The following is an 11,287-nucleotide window of genomic DNA, read 5'->3' as shown; positions in this document are numbered from 1 at the left end:
CTAAAGCTATCTGTATGGTAAATTTTCAAAGCCTGTTTTCTTATCTTTAAAATGGGACAAAAATAGTACTGAGGAAATGAAGGCTGTTGTAGGAATTATTTAACATATGTAAACCAATGAAAATGGTGTCTGATCATGGTAGGCATGCAACAAGAAAGCATTCACTGCCTTGATTACAATATAGTCCTGAATTTAAGAAGCTTATACAAATTAGGTCATGGTTTCTTTAATAAGAGCCAAAGGACCATTGACTTTCACCAGTAACTGGAAATAAAAGTTTTGGTAATTTTCTGATAGCTACACTGAATCAATGTTGAAGTAAAACCCAAATTCTGGAGAGAAAAAAGAGAGAAAGAAAAAAAAAGCTAATAATTCATACGGCAAAAAACTTTTTTAAAAAAAAGTATGTTTTATTTACTGAAGTGGGTGAACCTCTGATGGCTTTATAAAAGTAGGCAATTCCAAGAATCCTGTGGAATCTTGTTTCCTCTTGGATGACAAAGCTAGAAAATAATTGGAGAGCATCAAAGCTCAGAGTTTTTGAGAGTGAATGCCATTTAACAGTCAATGAGGGGTAAAAATATGGGGGGAATGGAAGTCTAGCCGAAGCAAAAAAAAAAAAAAAAAAAAGTAAGCCAAAGACAATGCAATCAGTCTCCTGTTCAAGATGTACAGCAGGGGAGGAGAAAGAGACCTTTCTATTAAGGAAGAATTTATTTAAAATATCTGGTGCAGAACTGGCAATAGGAAAACACTCAACTATAAAGTGGAGAAAAATGGGGGAAAAAACAAACCCTGAGGTCCAATTCTGTAGCCTTTTAGTTTACATGTGATGTAACATTTTAAACAAGAGATAACTGAAGCAATATGCTATTTTTAGTGAACCTTACAATTACCTACAAATGGAAATGATTTATAACAGAACAAACTTTTGGAAAAGGTTCAAAAGAAGAGAAAGAAATGGCTCAGGATCAAGATTCTAATTCACAATTTCCTGACACTTGACACAAGCTGACAGTGTAACTAGGGATGATCCCATCAAGGACGTGTTGAACTTTGAATTATTTTTGGTATATGGATTCTTCTCCTTCAAAAATTACTACATAATGTTCAGATATTCCCCAGAGATAACCACCTGAATATGATATCTCTATGGATTATTTACCACCCAAAGCAGGGTAAGAGATTTATTGCCCTAAACCCCCACAATGTACAGATATATTGAGAATTCAATGACAATATTTTCTTATAGATAAAAAGCCATAAAACCACAAGCTTACCTTTGAATGAAGAGGCTTAGCTTACCTGCCGGTTCTTAAGAAATTATAGTGTAACATAAAATGACGTATAGCAATTATTATGTATGCTTCATTTTGTTCATTCTTCCTTCCTGTTGCCTCAACCATAGTTCTAGGAGACTGATAGACTTCCTACTTGGTATTCTACCCTCCAAAATGTCCAAAAGGTCATCATCAACTGGCCTTATCTTTTTGTGCCATCATTACCTGATAGCTTCCTCTTCTTATGCCCTTTTAAAATCCCCATCACCTCCCCTACACCTAGATGACTCTCATTTCATTTTAGCAGCTCTCCTGTGAATACTGCCTTTACTTTAAGGCTCTAAGTTTTATAAATCTCAATAGTACTACCTAAAGAAAAACGTGCCTGGTTAAGAAAAATTAGGCGGGAAGGCTTTCTGCTAAAAAGATTAACCATGAATATCACAATAGTTTGTATATGTATATAGAATACTACAGATAGAATCAGTGGGCTTTTCTGGGCAAAGAATGATTCAGCCATTTAAAATCATCATTCAAGAACCCAAATCTCATTTGGAAATAAACCGTTTAGCTAAGTTCAGTTTAGCAATTTGCTCGAAGCCCCACATGACTAGCCTGCCTTATTTGGTCAAACATTACTCTAAAAAGGCAGATTACACTATTTTAAACAAGACTATGCCCAATTATTTCCAAATGGCAGAAGTAGTCCAAAGCACTGTTTTATTAACTATACATAAAAAGTAAAAATTTCTGGTTTTCAGAAGAATGAGTATAGATATTAAAGGCATTGCTCCACTGCCTGCCCCTTTCTCTGCCTGAAAACCACACAGAAAAACCCAATGTAACCTTCAAAACAGTACACGGTGGATGAAAATGACTTCGTAGATGGAAGGTCAAACCACAGTGCCTCAAAGGGAACACAGACAAGAAGGTAGAATTTGATTCACCCCTTAAAACCCTACTCTGAAGGAAAACCATTACCACCTAAGAATTATTTACCAAGCCAAAGGTCAGTGGTAATGGGAGAATAAAAACATTTTCAGACAAAATATTTAGAGATTGTATTCTTTCTCATAAAGCTACTGGAGGATATCCTCCATCAAAATGTCAGTGTAAAGCTGAAACCAGGGATTCCAATAGAGAAAAGCAGCAGAGGGGCTTCCCAGGTCCTGGGAGAGAAGAGAAGTGGCAGGATGAAAGCCATGTAGCAGATCTTACTCGGGAGCAGTCCACACTGGAGAGGGGAAGACAGAGGGCTTAGGAGGAAAGTGTCTAGAAAAACACTGAAACCAGTATATTACCCAAACAGGTTCATCTTGGAGAAAAATTATACTGTGAGACCTTTCTCAAAGATGTCAGAAAGTAGTGGACGTAGGTTTCAAACATCTAATAAAAATTTAAGAAAAACAAAAAGGTTTGCAAAAAGGGAATGCAATCACTTCAAATAACTTGGAAGAGCAGGGAATATGTCCACAGTCACCATGGTGAAAACCCTGAAGAGAGATTTAAGTCACCTATTAGGAAGATTTGGAGAGGAATGGAGACAGAAAGTCAGAGTGCAGAGATGACCATGCACCATAAGAGGAAATCAATAGATGTCTAGAATGGATGAATCGAGAGAATGCAGGGCATACACACGTACTAATGGAGAAGGCAAATACCAAAGTAAACTGCTGAAAGAGTGCAAAATGATTGTTTCTGGGGAGAGACTGAGAGAGAGCTTCAAGAGACTGATGCTTTTTTGTCTAAATATTTTGGTGTTATTTGACTTTTTAAACTATCTACACAAATTACTTTGCTACAAAATGGAAATTTTTTTAAACGCCAACAATCCACATAAAAAGCCTTTCTTACATTAAAAAAACCCTTCTTAATGACTACATCTGAATTCATAGGAAACCAGCATGAATATTAAAAACATGCATTTTTTTGGCAAAAAGGTAGATGAAATAAATCTGGATAGCTTTAACTACTGTTTAAATTATCTTGAGATTAAATTTGCTAACTTAGCAAATTAAACACTGATAGCAAAAAAAAAAGGGGGGAAAAACCCCTCATTTCCTATTCATGGCTTCAGCAAGCTACATTTGCTATTTCTGACTTGACTTTCTAATTAAAGAAAAAGAAAACCTTCTAATAAAATATTGATAAAATGCCATTCTCTTAGAAATATCATTCAAGGGGAATCAAAAAATGTTTAGTGAATATCATTGTGAATATTAATTCCTCTGGCCCTAAGAATGAATCCTAGAAACCTTTTCAAAACATAACCCATATATCCAGAGCAAACGCTGGTTAGTTCCTCTGCCAAGTAAGTCACGTGTGGCTGTGTGCAAGGTAGCATTCTTGATGTCCTGACATAGAAATGCCCCCCTAGGGTACAGGTCTCCACCACGGCGTTCTTCTTGCACAGGTAACAGGGGCCTGCCTTGCCAGAAACAATACCTGTGCAGTCATCTGTCTACTTGTTTGGCTCTCCTACTGGAGTGCAAGCCCCTCGAGGGCTGTGTTCCTGTCTTATTCACTTTTCTTGTTCCAAGTGAGCAACAAAGCCTGATATCCAGCAGTTTCCCAATAAATATTTGATGAATTGATGTACAAATTAGTGAGTGAATCAGTATAAGGCTCTTGTTCAACCTCCTTTGAAAACACAAATCAGATCTATATTTTTCAAAAGGAAAGGGATAAAATGCTATGTGTAATTACTAGTGAATCTTTGCACTTTAAATAAGAGGATACTTACTGAAAAAGTCAATTGCCTGCCCTTTGTGCTTCTGTCACGTATCTGTAAAAGAAAGGTCAATGGAAAATAGCTTCAGACTTCATTTACTTTTCAGAATGTATTAATTCCTTTTTAAAATACTTGTTAATCATACATGTTAATCATTACTTCCACAGCCCAGAAATATAATATGTATTTACCACCAGGAATCAGAACTCTAGCACTCACAGGAAAAAAGAAATGATTATTACTGTGAGAATGGTGATGATTTTAAGGTACATGCATCAACCACATTCTACAGGAAATTCCACATAATTTAGCTTTAGAAATGTGTCTTGAGGAATCAGATATATTACATACATAATATATGGTTACATCTAGTCAAATACACACATGTACATTTTGCATTGCAATAGGTGCCTGAATCAGAATACAATCTCTAAATGGTGTGACCATATCACATATAAATTTCCAACAATAAAAGGTACCAAAAATGTAACTTACAACTGTGGGAAGTGCAGGCATAAAAATCACCTAGAGAGGAGGGGAGTCGAGGGAGGGAGGGAATACGGGGATATGTGTATAAAAACAGATGACTGAACTTGGTATACCCCCCCCCCCCCAAAAAAAAAGAATATTCAAAAAAAAAAAAAGAAAAAAAAATCACCTAGAGAGCTTTTTCAAACTATATTTCTCCTTCCCACTCTCTTGGTCTTTGAGGTTTTTTTTCCCCCCCTTCAACCCCCAACTAGGAAGCCATGGCCTCCCAATTGAGATTCACCTTTATACTGAGCCACAATTATTGACTGGAATAGGTCCTATACCTCCCATATGCTGTGCGGAAAGCAATGCACGTATAAAGATTACTTAAGTTTTTCAAGAGTGGCTCAGTTTAGTGATGGTAAATACATCCTAACGGATAAACTAACTTGACCAGTTGGTTGTGCCTGCCTGAAATAAAAGATTTTAAGACCCTTTTTGGCCTCAAAAACAGACGTAATGATTAGTAATGTCTGCTGAGATAGAGGCGGGTGGGGGCTGCAGCATGCACGGGATGGATGCCATCTCCTCTTCTAGATGTTCTAGATCAACTTAATAAGTTCATGTAAATAGAAGTCAGATTATAGGCAAGAGCGAATGCTTTGGATTTCTTAAAGAAGCAACGTACCCTGGAAGGTGACGTGGCAGAAGTAGAACGCATGCTTTTAACCTGGGCCCTGCCAATAATGAGGTAAGTGATCTAAAGGTCTCCAGGCCCGTTTCCTCATCTTTACGCAAGAACTCCTCACTGGCAAGACAACCCGTAAGATCTCTACCAAAAAGCCTAAAATTCCTTTTCTTCTTCTTTTTTCTAATTAGCTTCTAACCCATAAGAGCTGGAGTGTTCTGAACCTTACACATAAAGCCTCGTCAACTTATGAAAATCACAGCAATCAACTAAGGCTCATTTTCTAATTTTTATATTTTAAGCGTAACTATAGGTCTTCATTTAAATATGTAGGGTGTGCACTGCATTTTACAGAGATGGTAATGGCAGATAGTGACTTAGCTTGACATTTTAAAGAAAATCTTCCCTGAGAACCAAAATGTAAAGATGTTTATATAGCTTTATCTGTAATGAAAATAACCCAAATATTCAATAGCATGAATTTGATAATTATATGTTGTGGATAGGTTACTATACAACTATAGGAAATTACATGTAAGAGTATTTAATTACATGGAAAAATATGGGAAGTAAAATATATTCAGGGTTTAAATCCTTAGTTATAAAATCTGTATGTGTGAGCTTGTGTGGAAGACAAGAATGTTAATAGCTGTTATTCTGAGTTGTGGATTAACTCAGTATTTCCAAGGCCCAAGTAAATGAGTAAAGTAGAAGGGGGATAAGATAGTAAGGAGTGATGGGGACTATGGAAAACTGAAGCACACATGCCCTTCCAACAGCAGTCAATCTATTTTTTCACATAAAGACAGTCAAAAAACCAATTTGTCAGTTTATGGTTCCTGAATTTGGCTACCATTTTCTTCCTTGTGTTTTTGTATGTTGCAAATTTTCTACATAATACTTATGTAAGAAGAGTTACTTAAAAACCTGAAGGTAGTTACATTGGTAAAATTCAGAAAAAGACCTATATATTTCATTGATGGGAGAATATTTTGGCAATATTATTTTAGCCAGCAGGCAATGGGGAGTGATTTTGAAAATTTTATAGTATTAATAATGAAAACATGAGTTTCACAAGTTATGAACTAAAGGTAGAAAAAAAAAATCCTTTTTTTTTTTTTTTAAAGACATTTATTAAGTTTATCCTAAAGCCATATAGCAGAAGGGCTGAGGTACTCAAAAGGGACTGTGACACAATAGTGACAGAAGTTTGGCCAGTGCTTTCTAAGGTGCATATATTAAGTCTTGGTACCCAAAGTACATGCATTCAGGGGATGAAAGCTAAACAAAATCTTACCTGAATGGGCAGGAGAGGCTACATAGCTGGGGAAACTTCACTCATAGCTAGAGAGAGAAGTCAGAAGCAAGAAATTAGCCAGACAAGCCAGGTCCTGGATGTTGTTAAGGCTAACGTGAGTAAAGTGAAGATAGGACAGCCAGCAGTTGAGCTGGGGATGGGGACAACAGCCAGGATGATTAAGAACCAAGATGAGCTGGGCTACCCAAAGCCACCTTTCAGAGATATCTCTGATCCACCCTGCTCATGTAGGAATGAAAGGTGATCCTGAGAGTGCCTACAAGGTGCTCAGTGTTTTCATCTGCCTTGACATCCATTTGAGACAGACAGTATTATCTCGACTTTATAAATGTAGACACAGGTTAACTAAACTACTGAACAAACCCAAGTCCAACTGACTTCAAAGCTTGTGCAGGAGGCATGCCCTTCTTGGGTCTTTAATCCAATCTTCAAGCCTGACATTAGGCTCAATGACCTTCTCAGCGTGGCCTGCACAGACAAACTAGAGCACTAGGGCCAAAGGAATCCTTATCAGAGCTGGAGTGTTAGTCACAAACCCTTTAAGCCAGGCCAGAGTCAGAACAGTTTAGTGTTTTCCCCACTTCTCCCACATCACCATTCTAATAGAAACTTCCGGGTATAGAAAGGTGCACTCTGTGCCTTAGAAAGCTATGCAAATAATCAACAATCCCTAATCCATAAGAGAGTATGCAGGTAAGTAGCCAAACATAATACATACCAGTTGTCTGGGGAAAAAATTAGAACTGCTTAGTTTTCATTTATTAGGTGTTTAGATGTGCATATTCTTGAAAAGGGTTGACTTATAAAGATATACATTAAGTTCACAATTTGTAGTTCAGTCCATCTTCAAATAATATAGTGGCTTATAGTCATCAAATAAAAACAGCATTATTTTCTGCCATGTTTAGAGAATAGGCATTTGTGACTATGATGAGGTCCACAAATCTTTAGAATGCCATTGACTCTTTTTTTCTACCCCAACTCATGGAGGCAGTAAGAGCTAACATGTAATGCGGTCCCCCTCTCTGATCTTATTTCTATGGGAAACATCAAACCTTCCAAAACATAATCTTCATCTATGCAGAGGTCACTTAATTGCTGAATTCACAAAGAAGGCTCAAAAGAAATCAAGAAAGATGAAATAAATGATGTCTTATCTATGAAAATTTAAATGTCTAACTCTTAGGTGAATCACTAAAACTCTCACATTGTTTGTTTATCCTTATTTCATCCATAATCCTAGTATACTTCCTAACTGGTTTCCATTCCCCAGAAAGTCAAAAGAAAAAAAAAATTAACAAACTAGACAGGGTAATGTATTAATGGAAATAGATAAGTAGCTACAAAGTAGCAGCTGTCAAGGGAAAAAGTGGAAAACTGCAAGATACAAGTAGAACTAGAACTAGAAAACAGCCATGTGTAACACTGTAGAAAAGCTCCCCAACCCTCTGACTTCAATAGAACCGTAAGTCCCTGACGGAGGTGATTGAAGATGGCAGCATAGGAAGAGGCTGCCCTTACCTCCTCCCACAAACACAACAAATACACAACAACATTTGGATCAATTCCTTCTGAATAGAACCTGAGAACTAACTGAACACTTGTTCCACAGCAAAAGATAAAAAGGACATCGAGATGGGTAAGAATGGTAGAGAAACCAAAAATCTCATTCACACCTGGTAGCACACAATAAGGAGGGATCTCACCAGGTAGATGCTTCTCCTGGAGGAGCGTGGGGTTGGGGCCCCATATCAGACACCCCAGTCCCTAGGATTTATACCAGAGAGACCAGCCCCCAAAATGTCTGGCTTAGAAAACCAACAGGGCTGAGGTCCAAGTGTTCCAAAGTGCTATAGGAAACCGAGACTTCCTTCTTAAACGACGCATGTGGTCTCTCTTGAATCGAGACCCAGCTAAATAACACCAGTTTGAAGCGTGCTGAGACTATATGTGAAAGAGATGTTTGCAAATCTGACAGCATCAGCTGGAAGGGCAGGATGGTGGAAACACTACCCAGAGATTGAGATACTGGCAGAGGCTCCCCACCTAACCTGCTAGCAAAGGTGGGCCATCACCCCCCACAGCACTACATAGAGAGTAGAATGAAACATAACCCATCTTCCTCGTGAAAGACCTGTTTACTTCAACAGAGTGGGAAAATTAAGAGGGAACGAATCAGACTTGAATACCATAACTGAAATTAAAACTACACAGATGAGCAAAAAGAAAAAGAACGGTGAAAATAAGAAGAATTTTAAAAAATGAGAATAGCTTAAGGGGCCTCTAGAACAATATCGAGTGTACTAATGTTCACATTATAGGGGTTCCAGAAGGAGAAAAGAGAAATGCGGCAGAAAATTTGTCTGAAGAAATGATGGCTGAAATCTTCCCTAACATGGGGAAGAAGAGAGAAATCCAGGTCCCAGAAGGAATAGTCCCAAACAAGGTGAACCCAAAAGAGGTCCACACCAAGACATATTATAATTAAAATGTCAAAAATTAAAGAGAGAATTTTAAAAGCAGGAAGAAAAAAAATCTAATTGCATATAAGAGAACCCCCACAAGACTATCAGCAGACTTTTCAGCAGAAACTTTATCAGCCAGAAAGAAGTGGCATGCAATATTCAAAACACTGAAAGGAAAAAACTTACAACCAAGAACACTCAATTTGGCAAGGCTGTCATTCAGAATATAAGGAGAGACAAAGAGCTTTGCAGATGAGCAAAATTAAAGGAAGTCATCACTACTAAACCAGCCTTACAAGAAATGTTAAAGGGAATTCTTTAAGCAGAAAAGACCATAACCAAAATATGAATATATGAAAAACAAAAATCTCACTGGTAAAGGCAAATATATAGTAAAGGTAGTGGATTAACCACTTATAAAGCTGGTGTGAAGATAAAATAGACTCTAACCAAAACTGTAACAAAAGAAGGACATCACATAATGATAAAGGGGTCAACCCAACAAGAGGATATGACATTTGAAAATATTTATGCACTAAACAGAGGAGCACCTAAATACATAAAGCAAATATTAGCAAACATAAAGGGAGGAATGAACAGTAATACAATAATAGTAGGGGACTTTAATACCACACTTACATCAATGTATAGATCACCCTGACAGAAAACCAGTAAGGAAACACTGACCTTAAATGACACATTAGACCAGATGAACTTGAGATATAAAGAAAACATCCCATCCAAAAACTGCAGAATTCACATTCTTTTCAAGTGTACATGAAACATTCTCAAGGACAAATCACATGTTAGGCCACGAAACAAGTCTCAATAAATTTAAGAAGACTGAAATCATTATCAAGCCTCTTTTCCAACTACAACTTTGAAACCAAAGATCAATTTTAAAAGAAAATGGGAAAAAACACAAACATGTGGAGACTAAACAATAAGTTACTAAACAAACAGCCAATGAAGAAATCAAACAGGAAATCAAAACATATCTTGAATAACTAAAAATGGAAACACAACTTTCCAAAATCTGTGGGATGCAGCAAAAGAGGGAAGTTCAGAGAGACAAGACTACCTGAAGAAATAAGAAAATTTACACCTGAAACTAACACAACACTGTAAATCATCTATACCCCAATAAAACTTTTTTTAAAATAAAATTTAAAAAAAGAAATAAGAAAATGTACAAATAATCTCACTTTACACCCAAAGAAACCAGAAAAAGAACAAACAAAGCTTAAAGTTAGCAGAAGGAATTAATAAAGATCAGAACAAAAATAACTGAAATAGAGACTTAAAAAAAAAAGATCAATGAAACTAAGTGCTGTTTCTTTGAAAAGATAAGCAAAACTGATAAATCTTTAGCCAGACTCATAAAGGTATGTGTGTGGGGGATGGGGGGAGAGGGGAGTGGAGAAAGAGAAGCCAAATAAAATCAGAAATGAAAGATAAGTTACAACTGATACCACAGAAATGCTAAGGATCATAAGAAATTATTATCATATGCCAACAAATCAGACAACCTAGGAGAAGTGGCTAAATTCCTAGAACACACAATCTCCCAAAACTGAATCAGGAAGAAAGAAAAAATCTGAATAGAGTAACCTCCCTGGTGGCACAGTGGTTAAGAATTCGCATGCCAATGCAGGGGACATGGGTTTGATCCCTGGTTGGGGAAGATCCCACATGCCATGGAGCAACTAAGCCTATGCGCCACAACTACTGAGCCCATGCGCCTACAGCCTGTGCTCTGCAACAAGAGAAACCACCACAATAAGAAGCCCAAGCACCACAATGAAGAGTAGCCCCCACTAGCGGCAACTAGAGGAAGCTTGTGCACAGCAACAAAGACCCAATGAAGCCAAAAATAAACAAATAAATATTATTTAAAAATCTGAATAGATTGATTACTAGTAGTGAAATTGAAACAGAAACTTAAAAATTCCCATGGAAATTCTACCAAAATTTTTTAAAGTTAATATTTATCCTTCTCAAACTATTCCCGAAAGTTGAAAAGGAAGGAACACTTCCAAGCTCATTTTATGAAGCCAGCATATTACCCTGATACCAAAACCAGACATCAAAAAAAAAAAAAAGCAAAAAAAAAGGCAAACCAAAGTTGTCAACAATACCTTGAAGTATCATACATTATGATGAAGCATAACGAAATAGGATTTATTCCAGGAATGCAAGGAGGGTTCAATACCTGCAAATCTGTCAATGTGATATACCACATTAACAAAAATAAACGATAAAAATCATATGACCAACTCAACAGATGCAGATAAAAAACATTTGACAACATTCAACATCCATTCTTGATAAAAA

The sequence above is a fragment of the Hippopotamus amphibius genome, chromosome 8 (assembly GCF_030028045.1).
Source record: "Hippopotamus amphibius kiboko isolate mHipAmp2 chromosome 8, mHipAmp2.hap2, whole genome shotgun sequence".
NCBI lineage: Eukaryota > Metazoa > Chordata > Mammalia > Artiodactyla > Hippopotamidae > Hippopotamus > Hippopotamus amphibius.
The sequence above is the reverse complement of the archived record's forward strand: the minus strand, read 5'-3'. Positions refer to the sequence as shown.